The sequence below is a fragment of the Manis pentadactyla genome, chromosome 7 (assembly GCF_030020395.1).
Source record: "Manis pentadactyla isolate mManPen7 chromosome 7, mManPen7.hap1, whole genome shotgun sequence".
Taxonomy (NCBI): domain Eukaryota; kingdom Metazoa; phylum Chordata; class Mammalia; order Pholidota; family Manidae; genus Manis; species Manis pentadactyla.
Window position 1 is genome coordinate 147,273,404 of NC_080025.1, and position 15,336 is coordinate 147,288,739.

Consider the following 15,336-nt stretch of genomic DNA (forward strand, 5'->3'; position numbering starts at 1 on the left):
GAGCCAGTGCTGCTGAGTGTGCAGGGGCCAGGGGCCAGGAGGCCAGGCAGACCACATGGGGCTAGGAGCCAGGCAGGGAGTAGTGCTGGACTGGCACACTCATCTCTTGGGTGCCTCTTGGTCCCAGGCCCTGAGGGACAGGGACGGGGCAGGCCAGGCCTGGGCTGCTGGGGCTGCAGGGGCTGCAGGGCTGGGCTCTGCATGGAGCCAGTTTGGGCTCCAGTTTTGCTCTGAGTCATCGCCATGGTGATGCCCAGATAAGGAGTGCTGTGTGTGATGGATGCTGAGGTGCCCAGCTAGAGCTTGTGGCTTCTCACGGTGACTCCTTCATTTAATGGGCCTTCCTGGCCGCTCAGCGAGGGAGGTTGCTGACATTCCCATTTCACAGAGGAGCAAACCGAGCCTGCGGGAGGCCAAGAGGAAGCTGGCTGCATCAGAGCAGAGCTGCTGTCGGGCAGCACATGCCTCCTGCTACCCAGCAGCCCTGGCAGCTGTCGGGGGGCCGTTGTCCTTGGGATGGAGTGTCTGGTTTAGGGGTGTCATTCTGTGATGCCAGGGACCACCCACACTGGCATGGTCACCAGACTTGGGATCCCTGAGCCTCCGAGAGACCCCACGAGGTGGCCCCCAGCTGGAAACGTCATGGCCGCACACTCAGCGGTGGGCGGGCTGTGTGGCATGCACTTCCCCTCCCGCCGTGGAAATCTGCATCCCCAGAACCCCTCCTTGCACCCTCGTAACCCAGGACCCGTTACACGGGGAGACAAGTGGGTCAGGACAGAGGGGGAAGCCTGCTTATTCTGGCTGAGCAGTGATTCCACGTCTCCGACTCTACACGTGCTTTCCTCCCATGGAGATTGAAATAATCTGATTTACCAAATTCTCAGCCTTTCACACCTGCACTAGCTGTGTGTGTGTGAATACATGTGCTCATTTATTTAGGACACATTCAGCAGCCAGAAGAAGAGTGAGAGAACCCTGGCGTCCAAAGCAGACGTGATGGGTCTGCACTCAGCCCCACGTGGAGCGCGGCTCCCAGGCCACCTCGCTCACTTCCTGTGAAAAATTTCCATCTCACTGAGTTGTCGGCTGCGAGCTCCTGGCAGTTTTAGAAACAAAACGTCGAACGACATGGCAGTGATTCCTAGAGGCTGGCATCAGCCAAGTGAGGCAAGGGACGGGGAACAGTGCCCATGGGGAGCCACGGGGCCCTGGTGTGCACAGCGGTGACCAAGGTGCGTGGAGGGGGCAGGTTTTCGTCAGGGTGATCCCTACAAAGTGGGAAATGTGATGCCTTCAGGAGACTTTTCCATCAACGTGGTCCACAAAGACACAGTTTTGGCACAGTTAAGATGAGCCCTAAATACCCTGAAAGGCTGGTTTTCCCCAGGAATGTGGGCACTTGGGTTTCCTCCCCTCACTGTGTGGAGTGATGCCAGCCCTTTTCACTTGAGGGGGACGGGGCTGGGCTGGAGAGGAGAGCTGGGGGCACGGGTGGTCCCCCAGGACCCGGGCGTGGGGGTGTCCGGAGGCGCAGCCCTCCCGTCTGCCAGTGAGAAGCAGGCCGGGCCGGGCTGGGCAGGGCAGGCGCCCTGGCTGAGGGCCTCACGGGTCTCCACTCATGCGCCCCCCTCTCTCAGCGGCCCGCCGCATCCCAGCGCTGTGGCTGCTGTGGGCCTGGCCCTCTGGCCCTCCAGGGGCCCTCATGCGGGTGTGGCCACACCGGTGCCAGGACATCCGTGAGAGCCGTGCGCCTCTCCTCTACCGCCCGCGGGACGGGACTGCCCCCTGGGTCAGGCGGTGACGGCGGGGGCCCGGCCTCCCGATTGGACAGCTTGGCCCCGAGGAGTGTGGGGGCATTCCCGACAGGGGATGCTGAGGGCCCGGGCCGGCGCTTCCCCTGGGGTCCGAGTCTGGGGGCTGGTGCCCAGATGGCTTGTGGCGCTCCTGCTGCTGGCCCGCTGGTGGGGAGCCTGAGAAGGCAAAGGCCTCCGGGAGCCTGCGTCGTCAGCACTGCGGGGTTCCTGGCACACTGCGCCCCAGTTCTTTAAGGAGAGCTTGATTTTCCAAATAGCGCCATCATTATGAGATAATTCTTCATCAGTGTGTGTGGGACGGAGGACTGGTGGGGCTGCAGGACCGGCCGCTGGGCTGGGGGACAGTGTGTCCCACCGAGCTCGTGGCTGGGGGCATCCTTATTCCCACAGCAAGGATTGATTGGAGAGTTTCTGACTCTATGACGTGTCTTTAAAAACAGATTTTGTGAGATATAATTAACAGTATGCAATCCACCCATTTAAAATGTATGGGGCAGTGGTTTCTCGTGTTCACAGATATGTGCAATTTTAGAACATTTTCATGACCTTACAAAATAGCCTTGATTTGTTACCCTCTCTTCCCTTTATTACCTACATCCCCTCCCTGCTTTCCACCATGGGCAACACCAATCACCCCCATTCTGTCGGCTCCCCTCTTCTGGACTCCCACATGGATGGGATGATATCACTCACATGTGGCCTTTGGTGACTGGCTTTTGCATGTAACATGATGTTCTCACGGGCCATCTTGTTGCCCTTGACAGTGCTTTGTTATTTTTTGGGGCCAAATAATATCCTTGTATGGATGGACCACATCTGTTTATCCACTCATCCCCTCAGGTTCTTTCCACTTTTCCTCCTCTGAAAATGTGCAATACAGCGTTATTAACTATAGTCGCCATGCTGACATTACACCCCCAGCACTTACTGATCTTACACCTGGAAGTTTGTACCTTTTGACCACCCTTATTATTATATCCTTATATTGTGACCCCCACCCCCTCCTCTGGCAGCCACCAGTGTGTTCTCTGTATCTATGAGGTTCTTGTTTGTTGTTTTTTAAGATCCCACATGCACGTGAAATCATACAATATTTTTCTTTCTCTGCCTGACTTATTTCATTTAGCGTGGTGCCCTCAAGGTCCATCCATGTTGTTGCAAATGGTAAGATTTTCTTATTTTTTATGGCTGAGTAATATTTCCTTACTTATATATGCCACATTTTCTTTATCCATTCACATGTCAATGGACACTTAGGTTGTTTCCATATCTTGGCTATTGTATAATGTTGCAGTGAACATGGGGGTGCAGATATCTTTTTGAGGTAAGGTAGTGATTTCATTTTCTTCAGATAAATACCCAGAAGTGAAATTGCTAGATCATATGGTAATTCTATTTTAATTTTTTGAGGAAATTCCATACTGTTTTCCACAGTGTCTGTGCCAGTTTACATTCCTATCAACCGTGTACAGAAATTCCCTTTTCTTCACTTCGTCACTAGCACCTGTTATTTCTTGTCTTTTTGATGACAGCCATCCTAACGGGCATGAGTTCCTATCTCATTGTGGTCTTGATTTGCATTTGCCTGATGAGTAGTGATGTTGAGCACCTTCCCATGTACCTATTGGCCATCTGTCTTTGTAAAGATGTCTGTTCAGTTGCTCTGTCCATGTTTTATTTATAGTATTTGTTTAGTTTATATTGTGCTGTATGTGTTCTTTATATATTTTGAGTACTAATCCCTTATCAGGTATACGATTTGCACATATTTTCTCCCATTATTTTTAGTGATGGTGTCCTTTGCTGTGCAGAAGCCTTTTAGTTTGATGTCGGCCCATGTGTTTATTCTTGCCTCTGTTGCCTTTGCTTTTGGTGTCAAATCTAAAAAATAATTTCCAAGACCAATGTCAAGGAGCTCACTCCCTGTGTTTTCTTCTAGGAGTTCTATGGATTTCAGGTCTTACGTTCAAGTTTTAATCCATCAGGAGTTGACTTTTGTGCCTGGTATAAGATAGGGGTCCAGTTTCATTCTTTTGCATGTGACTTTCCAGTTTTCCCAAAACCATTTATTGAAGAGACTAGCCTTTGCCCATTGAGTATTCTTGTCTGTCTTGTCAAATACTAGTTGTCCATATATGCAGGGATTTATTTGTAGACTCTCTATTTTGTTCTGTTAATCTGTGTCTGTTTTTATGCCAGCACCACACTATTTTGATGATACTGGCATAAATATATGTGACATACCACACATATTTTGATGATAGCTTTGTACTACAGTTTCAAATCAGGAAGTGTAATGCCTCTAGTTTTGTTGATTTTCAGGATTGCCTTGGCTATTTGAGGTCTTTTTTAGTTCTGTACAGTTGGATTATTTTTTTCTGCTTCTTTGATAAATGTCATTGGAATTTTGATAGGGATTTGACTGAACCTGTAGATGGTTTTGGGTAGTATTGGCAGTTGAACAATATTAATTATTCCAATCTGAGGCATTGAAAGATATTCTTTCATCAATGTCTTATAGTTTTCAGTGTATAAGTCTTTCACCTCCTTGGTTAAATTTCTTCCTAGATATTTTATACTTTTGATGAAATTATAAACATGGTTGTTTTCTTAATTTCTTTTTCCAATAGTTCTTTGTTAGTGTACAGAAATACAACTGATTTTTGCATATTGATTTTGTATCCTGCAACTTGCTGAATTCGCTTTTTAGTTCTAACAGTGTTTTAGTGGAGTCTTTTATGGTTTTTATGTATATTATTATGTCATCTGCAAACAGAGACAGTTTTACTTCTTCCTTTTCATCTGGAAGTCTTTATTTATTTTTCTTGTTTGATTGCTGTGGCTAGGACTTCCAGTACTAGGTGTTGAATACGAGTGGTGAGAGTGGGCGTCCCGTCTTGTTCCTGAGCTTAAAGGAAGCACTTTCAGCTTTTTATTGTTGAGGATGATGTTAGCTATAGGCTTCTAGTATATGGTCTTTATTATTGTTGAGGTATGTTCCTTCTATGCCCACTTTGTTGAAAGTTTCTTTCCACTTTTTGGCTATTATGAATCATTCTGCTGTGGCCATTTGTAGGTAGGTCTCTGTGTGGACATGTGGGCCCAGTTCTCTTGGATGGGTACCCAGGAAAGGCTGTGCTAGACCTGCATTTGTTCCACAGGAGGCAGACCTGGAGAGGGACCCAGAGCAGGGAGGCCAGGGGTGAAAGCTTGCTAGACATGGGGAATGACTGGTCCCCGGCTGTGGCCCTGGCCATGTGGCCATGCTCAGGTCATCCTCAAGAGAGCTTGCCCTCTGGGCGTATTCTCCTCTGAAGATGGGCAGTGACGCTCAGAGCCCCTGATGCTGTGGAGGTGTCCGAGTTCTTTCCTGTAACCCCTGTAGGTCCTATGTATAACAAGTTATGTATGAAATTATATGTGTGGCAATCATATATAGGAAACAAGTCCTATATGTAATGTTCTGTAATCTTATAACTCCTGTACTTGTCATCTTAAGAAATCATGGGCAAAAACTCATTGTGAGGATGGACTTCTCCATCCTCCAGAAAGAGCTGGGGCTGGCAGACTGGCTGGCACCGGGACCCCACTGGTGGAGAGCATGGGGCCCAGCTCAGTGTGGCTCCCGGGGCCGTGCTTGGGGTTGGAGCTGGCCAGCCCATGCCTGGCCTTTGTCCTCTCCGCATTCCCAACGCCCACACCCAGGGTGTGCTCCTTCCTGCTTCTGGGACCTGGGTGGAGAGGGCAGGCCAGGGGTCAGTGCCCAGGAGCAGCCCTTGGCCAATGACAGGGACTGTTCTGGAGGAGAAACCCTGGCAGAGCTCTCTGTGGGGACAGAGCCCCAGGTGTCCTTGGTGGTAGGCTGCATAAATACCCTGCATTGGCACCACCTCCCTAAAGCTTTCTCTCTAATCCTTGTCTCAGGTTGTGCCAATGTAAGACAACGATCCTTTTAAATATCCATTGTGTTTTCTCAAGCCAAGGTCTTGGGATGCTTGCCTCTAAGTCAGTGCCCTGTAGCTGCCCCACTGCCTTCTGCCTGGACCCCCGCCCATCTTTACTGCCAAGACCGCAAGTTTTCTTGCCTTCCACGGATGAGTCAGATGAGGATACCCTGTCCCTCCATGAGCAACACACACGTCACAGTCAGTACCAATCAGTAACGTGTGGACAAGGCATGTGCATGGTCACACCGGAGGGCCGTTACATGGAGGGAGCGATCTGGGGAGGGCAGAAGTCTTCTGGGGCAGAGCCCACCCTGGCCTTGCACCAGCCGTGCCCTCCTGAGGCAGGGCAGGAAGCACTGTGTGGCCAGGGCGGCCCTGAGCTTCCTGCCGAGGGTGCCCTGCCTCTCTGGAGGGCCTGTTCCTCCTCTGAGCAGTGAAGTCCTCGGACTCGATTGCCCAGCTGGAGCCTTGGCTTGGGCCTGACATCCCGTAGGTGAGAGCCCGACGCACAAGGCTGGCTGGCGGAGGCACCGCTGGGCTGATGGCCGTGGGCACATGTTGGGGCCTTGGAGGGCTGCTGGCCGAGGGCTTGTCCCCTGGTGGCTGGGTGCTGTCCTCTGGGCTCACTCTCGCCCAGGCAGGACCAGGCGGTGTGGTCCATGCCCTGCGCAGGCTGCTCTCCCCCATCCCTGGAGGGCACGGGCCCCACAGGGCACAGCCTTGCTGAGGCTGCCCTGGAAGGGGCGGGGCTCTTAGGGATCTGGCCATGCAGGGTCACGAGCTTCAGCCCCTCAGGATGCGCGCCCTCTGACCCCCACGTCCAGCTTCTCGCTCTGTTCTGCACATACCACGGGCACTCGGTGAATACTCACCCAGCGCAAGCCATGTTCCCCAAACCTCACTAAGACATCCGTGGAAAACAATTATGTCTCTGTATGATTTTAGCTAGGATGGCCAAGACGCTGGGATAGCATCTGCCGTTTGGGCCCAAGAACACCTTCCTCCTTCAGGGTGTCCCCCTGGGCCTTACCAGGCCGTGGCTGATGCTGGGCCGCTGTACATGGTGGTGACACCTGTGTGCCTGAGAGACGCCCAGTTACAGGGGCTGGTTTTGCTGAAGATTTGTCAGCTAATTACCCATAAGTGGCTCTTCCTGTTCTTGCTTTCCTCGAGGGCGACAGAGGCCGCACCTGCCGCACGCTCACCAGGTCTGCCACGGGGGCCTGGGGTCCCCTCCCGTCCCTCTGCCCTGGATGCCGGGCTGGTGGTCAGGAGAGAGGCGTCTGCTTGGGCTCCAGGACATGGGGAAAGTTGCTTCTCTGGGCTAAGTTTTCTTAATGGTAAGAGGGCAAATGCGCCCTTACTGTTCCATGGGTCTGCATGTGGGGCAGTCATGAGTGGGGGTGGGTATAAGTGACATGGAAATCAAATCATGAGGGGTGGGCCTGGGAGGGGCTCGGGAGAGGCCCGGCAGTGCTGTGGCTGCCCGTCTTCCTGGACGTGCTCTGCCCACTCACCTGGTGCTGGCAGGCTCTGCCCAGGCACTCACGTGCAGTCGGACCCCCTGCCCATCCTGTCGTCCACAGTGGAGTGCGTTTTATTTCAAAGACAGTGTCAAGGGCTTCCAGTTGTTGGGAGGTGAGAGGGCAGATGGTAGTTCAGGAAGTTTCAGAGCGATGCTTCTAGAAGAACGCTGTGTTCTGTGAGCTGGATCGAGGGTCTTAGGGTTGGACTTTGCTTGTCTTCTGGACTGTTAACTGTAATAAAGGTTTAGAGTTCAACAGACCGAAGTGGAGGAATATATACGTTCATGGACATGATTCTCTCGATGTGAAGATTATGTCCCATGACATTCTCTTACGCCTCCGGCACCCACATCAGCGCTGTCGGAGGCATGCAGATGTGAACACACCCAACAGAAAGATGAAGTAAGGATCCTTTTTAAGGATTATTATGTTTAGTTCAAGGACTTGTGTTTTGTAGACCTGGGTGCTTATGGGTATGATTGTAGATCTATGAATTTATGAAGTCAGATCAATTGTTGCAATTGTGATAGGCAGGTAAATGCCTCATGGTAACCTTAGAAACGGCGTGTCTTTACAGAAGAAGGCTGGAGACCCAGCTCTTTGGTGGGGAGGCCACAAAACTGGGGTGGGAGATGTGGCGTTGGACCTCAGTTTCCCCAAGAAGCAGAGCCCCTCACCTCTATATTCTGTGGTTAAAGAATTGGGGTCGCACACGTGGGTTCATTTCACTGGAATCCTGGGAGCCAAGCTCCGAGACACAGCACAGATGGCTTATTATAAAATTACAGCAAAGATATGGGAAGCCAGCAGTGTGACTCAGACTTCTCTGAAGTCAGCAATTCTTTGCTTACTGAATCTAGATGACAGTAATCTGGACGAAGCTATGCAAATATAATAACCCAAGTCATTCATTTTGGCCTCTGTGGGGCTTTAGCAGACCCAGAACCATCGGCCCTGGGGAGCGGTGCTGACTTCCGCCGGTCAGTGCTGTGTGGAGCACTGGGCCGGCTCTTCAGGTGTGCGTTGCTAGCACACAGGGCTGTTTTTATGATTGCATCCGTCATCCCGTCAAAGAGGAAATCTTATCTTCACTCATTTACTAAGTACACAAAGGGCTGGGGTTTCCACTTGGCAAACGTGCCTGTTTACCTGAAGGCCGCTCTCCCTGACTCAGGAGGGGTTCGTCTGCAGCTATTTGCAGACGATCTTCTCATCCCCGGAATACGCTCAGGTTCATGCACTGAGCCCCACTGTCAGCCAGCGCGATGGCCTGGGCCTAGGGCCTTGGTGAGGAGGGCCACCAGTCCAGTGACAGGCCACCAGGATGTCTGCAGGAAGCTTTCCTGGGAGAGGTGGGACCACTGCCACACTCTACCTGTAAACGTCATGTCTCTGTCCCTTTTGGGCTGAAGAAACTGGAGGTTTTATTGGGCTTTGTGACCACTTTTCCACATAGAGGTCACAGACTATTTAAGTGTATTTTATATGTGTGCATTTCAGCCAAAATTGAGGTAGGTCCTATTTTAAGCAGAGCAGAGATGGAGTAACGCAGATTTATAAAACATATCCATTTGTAGGTTTGTTTTCTCCTTAAAAGGATTGCCTACAAGGCACCTTTAAATGGTGAGGTTCCCCAGTGCATTTATCTGTGAGCCTGTTAACTCAACCAGGCCTCAAAACAAAGTGTGAGACATGCACATTTGAACACACACACACACAAATCCAAACTCTTAGCAAGGAAATAACACAGATTTTTCCTTATTCAACACACTTGACTACATGCCATTCCCAGCGCTCACTGCGGTCTGACCCTCCTGCACAGCCTGTCTCCCTCTCTGGGGTTGCTTCTAACATCTCTGGTTGTCCCAAAAAATGAAATTCACCTGTAAAGGACAAACATGGGTCACTCTGAGGACATCTGACAGATTCTGAGCACAAGCGTTGCTAATGCGCCACGGGAAGGGGCGCCTTGCACAGGGCACGGCTCTAGAAGGCGCGGGTCCTGGTGAGGGATGTTGGAGCCGGGGTCCGCTTGGTGTTGTCTGTCTCTGCTCCACGTGGGTGCCTGAAACTATTTGATGGGAAGAGCCAGGACTTCATGCACCGGGTAAGTCACATGCCACCTGCTGGCCCAAGGATTATTCTTGTTGTTCTGGGTCATCCTCCTGTCGAAATTCCTGCATAGAATTACTTCCCTTGGAGGCATTCTTGTGTCAGGTCTGGCAAGCTGGCTCCTGGGGAAATCACTTCGGTCTTTGCCTGCTTGGCCTGGCTTCATTTTAGACCTGTGGCTTCATCCCTCCCTGCAAACTATGCGGTGTGCTGTCTCTGGCCCCTGCTTTGCCCGTCAGGGGTGCGACGGCACCTGCAGGGGCAGGCGCCTATGCCAGCACTTCCATCCCCACCCGAGGAGTGCGGAGCTCATACGGGCCCCGGCTGCTGCGGTCTGCCCTCGGCGAGGCCCATGTGTCATCCAGACGGTGAGTTGTTCGTGTGTTTGGACGGGAGCTAAGCTGTACTGCTCTTCCCCCTAGTCTCTGAAGCCAGCTGTGGCTTCCGCACTGCCCCTCGGCTCCCCAGCAGCCCCCAGGGTGGTGGTGGAACGAGCTCCGGTGAGAGCCACGGCTCACGCCCACGGCCATGCCTGCCCATGGAGACGCAGCTTGGCAGGCGCATGCCTTCCCATGCATCTTTGCCTGAACTGTCCCTTCAATTTGGGAAAACACATTTATTTTTAGTCCCTGAAAAACTTCACCTTGAAAGTGAACGCGTGCATTCCAGGCTCCGCTCACAGACTCGGCTGTACACGATGTGCCCTGACTCTGGGCATGAGCACAGCATGACCGGAGATTGCTCATCAGCACCATTTCTGCATCCATTCCACTTTCCATGTCGATATTGAATTATCTGCAAGAAAGCGGGAAAAACCACAGTCCGCAGGCCTTTCCCCTCTGCTTCTCCGGGTGTGCGTGAACCCCTGTGCCCAAGGTGCCTTCCCTGCGGGTGGAAGTCTGCGGGTCGCCTCAGAGCTGCCTCCTCCTTGTCCATCAGCGGCATTAAGTGTGTGCGCCCCACATCCGTACGCGGCGGGGTGCGGGGCGGCAGAGACAGAGGGAAGTGCAGTCTCTTCACTTGTGCTGCACAAAGCTCACACTCCAGCCCCGAGCAGGGGTGGCCTGCTGAGCTGGGCATGCTGGCCGGTGGAGCCGAGGCCTCTGGACTGGGCTGGGCGGAGAGGTGCCCCAGGAGGCTCACCCGAGGGACGGCGCCGAGCTGGGTGGAGGCCAGAAAAGAGAAGACTCTGGAAGGGGGAGGCAGGAGCCCTGGTTAGGAGCCCCACACAGGGTCCTTTCCCTGTTGAAGGGCTGAGCACACGCCCCTCGCTGCCTGGAAGCCAGAGGACTGCACCCGCCGGCTCTTTGTGCGCCGGAGTTTGGAGTCTTATTCGGGAGATAATGCTGATGAATGGGAGATTTCCTGGGGGTGAAAACATTCAAGCTTATCCAGAGGGCGTGTTCGCTGCCACCCGGGGAGGGGCTGGGCGTGCGTGGGTCACAGATCCGAGAGCTGCAGTGGTGACAGGGGGGCCTGGCGGGGAGAGGGCCTTCTTCCTCCTGCACACAGGCTTGGTCTTCTGCACGTGGGGGGATGCGTCGTGCCAACCCTGCGCTCAAGGCCCTGGTCCTCGGTGGGCACTCAGTTGATGTGTTTGAACAAAAGCGTGATCCAGGGGATGTAAAAAGGCCGTCCCAGGAAACGCCTCCCTCACTGCCTCTGTCGTGTGTGGGGTGATGTGGCACTTGGGGGCCAAGGCGCTAGCCCTCAGCGCCCACTGTTAAGTCCCAGGAAAGGAACCCAGGAGGGCTACACTGTTGCGGAGCAGGTAGGGGGAGAGGCACAGCCCCGAAGGAGGGTGAGAACCCTGTGCAGTGGGGAGAGCGAGAGCGGTGCTGGGCCCAACTGCGTCGTGCCCACGGCCACGGGGCCCGCCCAGCTCCCCGGGCAGCAGGGTGTCCGTGACCGTGCCTGCCGTTCAGCTCATGCCCATCACCTGCCCTTCGAGGGGTCCTCACCTCGACCCAGGAGAGCAGGGGCGACATCAAACACTGCGGTCGATCCCCACTCCCTTGACATGGGCTTCGCCTTCCCAACAGGCCCTGGCCAAGCTTTGGGGACACTTGGAGGTGACTCTTGAGGGCACAGCCAGGCTTCTTCGGAGGCCTTGCTGTCCCCGGGTGGGCTGCCCGGGCATGCCCACTGCCCTGCATCCCACCCTCCTGTCCCGGGGGCTGCAGCTCAGCGCAGCCGGGCACCTGGGGAGTGTGCCGTTGGCACTGTCCCAGGTGGGGGGGCCCCGAGGCGGTTCCCGAGTTCCCACGGCCGCCCCGCCTGAGGCAAGCTTCCCCCCCGACGGCCCAGCCAGCCCCTGCACCACATGAGCCCCCGGCCCCGCCAAGCCCCGCCGGCGCCCTCTGTCCCGGACTCCTGGTGCCCACCGCTGACCTGGGGCCTGGGGGCGTGGGGTGCGGGTGGCCCAGAAGATGTGGAGCTGGTTTACCTCCAGCTTCTCCATTTTTAAGTCTGGGAACCTCTAAAGAAGCTACTTAGCTGAGTTCTCACGGGTGACTACGTCTCTAGATTATCAGCCAGACGCAGGCTGGGCTCCCAGCACTCTTACGGGTGAGCTCGCACCCCAGGCCCTGCCGTGCGGGACAGTCTCCAGGCTGGTGTGCTCCGTGCCACCTACTTTCTCCTTGGACACTCAGCCCCTCTCGCGCGTTGGGCACGCGGCTGCCCCTTTGAGCAGCTGCCTCCTCCCTCTCTGTGGGCTCTTGCCCACGCTGGGCCACCGGTCACATTGGTCCCCACCTCTCGGCCTGTCCCCAAGGAGACACACTTGTGGTGAGGTGGCTTGACTGACCTTGGGCAGAGGGGCCAGTTAAACGCAGGCCCCCCACACCAGGAACTGTCCTCTGGGGACTGGAGGTGGCTTTCTTTCGGGGCCATGTCTGTGCCCAAAGGTAATGCAGCCCTGCATGTGTGTGAAGACGAGGCTGGGCCGGGCAGCACCCTGCCCCCGCCCCGGCTCGGATGCCTGCCCTCACCCATCCTCTGGGAGCAGACTCCAGCAGCCCATTGTGGGAAGACGCAGAGAGGAAGACGGCAGGTACCCTTCCCACTGCAGAGTCTGTGTCCGCTGAGCTGCCGGCAGGGATGCTTCAGAGCCCTGGGTTTCTGGTGGGAAAAGCTTCCCCCAGGCTGGGCGGTCACTGCCTCGGCACCATTCCCCTTGGCGACGCCATAGTCCACGCCCACGTGTGGCCCGATGCCCTTGAAAGGCCCCTCCTGGTTCTTCCAGTTCAGAAGACCCTCGCCCTGTGGCCTGGGGGCCGCACAGGCAAAGGAGGACACCTTCTGCTCCCTGGGCTCCTGTGGCTCCATCCCATTCTGGCTGTGGGTGTCTTTCCTGCAAGGTTCATGCTCCTTGAGGCCAGGGGCTTGGCTTAACAACTTCCGTTTGTTATCCTAGTGCTTTGGAGCCGTGCACAAAGCAGGTGCAAAATGTATGCATGTTCTTGAGAACATCACAGGTGCTCGATGTGGCCCTTTATGTAATATGTGGCACCAGGCTAAGGCTTCAGAGACTGTGGGAAGCTACTGGACCTAAGGGAATCCGAGCCTGTATCAGACATTTTGGAAGAAATGCCCAAGGGGAGAAACCCTACAGCACAGTGTACCTCACTTGGTAAAGTTGCAGCATCCTGCCAAGCCATCTGCAGGGCGGTTTTGAATAAATCAAGTGATAGTTTGAATAGACTTGTTATCAGAATCAGTCCTGTGGGTCATCCTTTTGTAAAGTATAAAAACCATTGCCAAATGGATACTTTGTGTAAAGCCCGATGTAAACACTAGAAACTTCTCAGTAAAGAATATAATTTGGGTCTATTTTTCCAGCTGGGGACTGGGTTGTCACGGAGCCTCTGACGCTCCCTTGCTATATGACCAGTGGAGACAGCGGCAGCCCAGCGGTCCCCACCGTGCACGGCCTCCTACTGGCCTGTCCTCCTGCTCTGCACGGCCAGGCCCGGGCTCCGGTGCCTCTGAATCCCAGGTCAGAGATGCATGATGCCTGTGATCATGGACCCCCATTCTTCCAGGAGAATGGAAGGAATTCTTTGAGACCCCTCAGTTGCAGGAGGAAGATCTCCTTCTTGGAGAGGGAGCTAAAAATGGCCAAGTAGGAACAGCCATTTTTGGGTGGCTTTGGACTTGGACTTCTGGCAGAAGCATGTGGTTTTACTGAGGAAGTGCCCAGAGATCAGGAAATGGTGTGAGTTCCCATCAGAGCACAGCGCATTGCCTCCGTGGGCCGCAAGGCCAACCCGCCAGTCGCCACCAGGAGCCGTGGTCCCCTGTCCCTGCCTGGAGGGCTCCTGGTCACTCTCTGGCCACCTGTCTTGGCTCCCCAGATGATCCTCACTTCCTTCATTTGTGTCTGCAGAGCCTGTGAACGCCTGTTGGCATCCGCACCTGCCCACAACTCCCTGAAGCCTTTCTTACTCATCTTTGTCCCCAGCAAGGCCCCTCTGTCTGTGCCCCAGATGCTGGCCCAGCACCGGTAGGCAGTGAACTGCAGATTCCAGAGAGCAGCTATTAGATTGGCCTGGACAGTTCCATTCCCAGGGGTGTGTAGATGATTTGAGGGGTGGGTCCACTCCTGGTCAGGATTCATGCAGCCCTGAGCACTGTCCTGCTGATGTGCGAGAGGCTGGAGGGCTGCATAAACTACCCTCAGTCCCACGCTGGAGCCCCAGAGCACCCGAGGCCACGGGACTGTGGGCGCCTTGCTGTCCGTGGCAGGGCCCTGACTCCCAGCACAGTGGGATGGATGGTGGCACATGTCCCTGGGGACCGTGAGCCACCCATGGCCTCTCTGGGCCTTAGTCTCTGCTGGGTCAGTGAGGGTAAAGGATTCAAGCAACTGCCAGCCCCTTCTTGCTACAATGTCTGTGACTGGCTTTGCCAGGAACTTTGGCAAGTGACCCTTGGAGTCAGCATTAAAGGTCCATTAGTCTCAAGGGCTCGTATGCAAGGCTCTGACACCTACATGCTCTCAGATGCAGTTTTGGGTCAGGGTCAACCCCCTGGTATTTTCAGACCTGCTCCTCAAAGTGTGCTCCGAGGACTTGCCAGAGACGCAGACTCTCAGGCCCTGCCCCAGACTTGCCACACTGGCAAGTGGGTGACGCCCCAGATGGTACCTGTGCATCCTGCTGCCTGAGAAGGATCACCAGCCAGCGCTGTCCCCGTGCATGTCTTCAGCCACGGGCTGCTCCTTCTGCCGTGCTTTGGTTCTGACGCTGGCTTTGGGTCAGAATGGTCTCTGCTGGTGCCAGCCCACCTGAGAGGCCCCTGTGTTCCCTGCTCTGCAGGCGCCTACTCAGAGGCCAGGGTGGAGGGAACACAGAGGCCGTAAGGGGGAGCAAAAGGGAGGGGATGTCACAGAAACACAGTGCAGCGCCGGTGCACAAGTACGCATGTGTGTGTGTGATGTGAGTGTGTATGTGTGTAATGCAAGTGTCCATGTGTGTGCGTGCACAGGTGTGTGAGTGCCACGTGCACAAGTGTGCACCCGAGCATGCACACGAGTGTGTTCATGCTTACATGTGTGAGCATACATGGGTGTGAGTGTGCATGTGAGCACACAAGTGTGCACTGTGTGCTTGCGAATGGTTTGTATATGTATGTGTGCACATGAGTGTGTGCGTGTGTGCATCTGCATATGAGTGTGTGACAGAGTGTATTGTGTGTGAGCACACATGCGTGTGGTAAGTGGCCAGGAGATGAGGATGGGGCTGCAGTCACGTTTGTTGAGACCTGGCCCCTGGCTCCCAAGCCGTGCACTGGGCCCGGGCAGCCGTCTCCCTCCCAGAGCGGTGGGCAGGTGCACTGGGTTGGTGGGTAGCGTTGGCTCTGGAGATGCCTTTGCCTGGGCTCGTTACTTACAGCCTCTCTGTCAAGCTTTCCCCAATACCTGAATGTCCC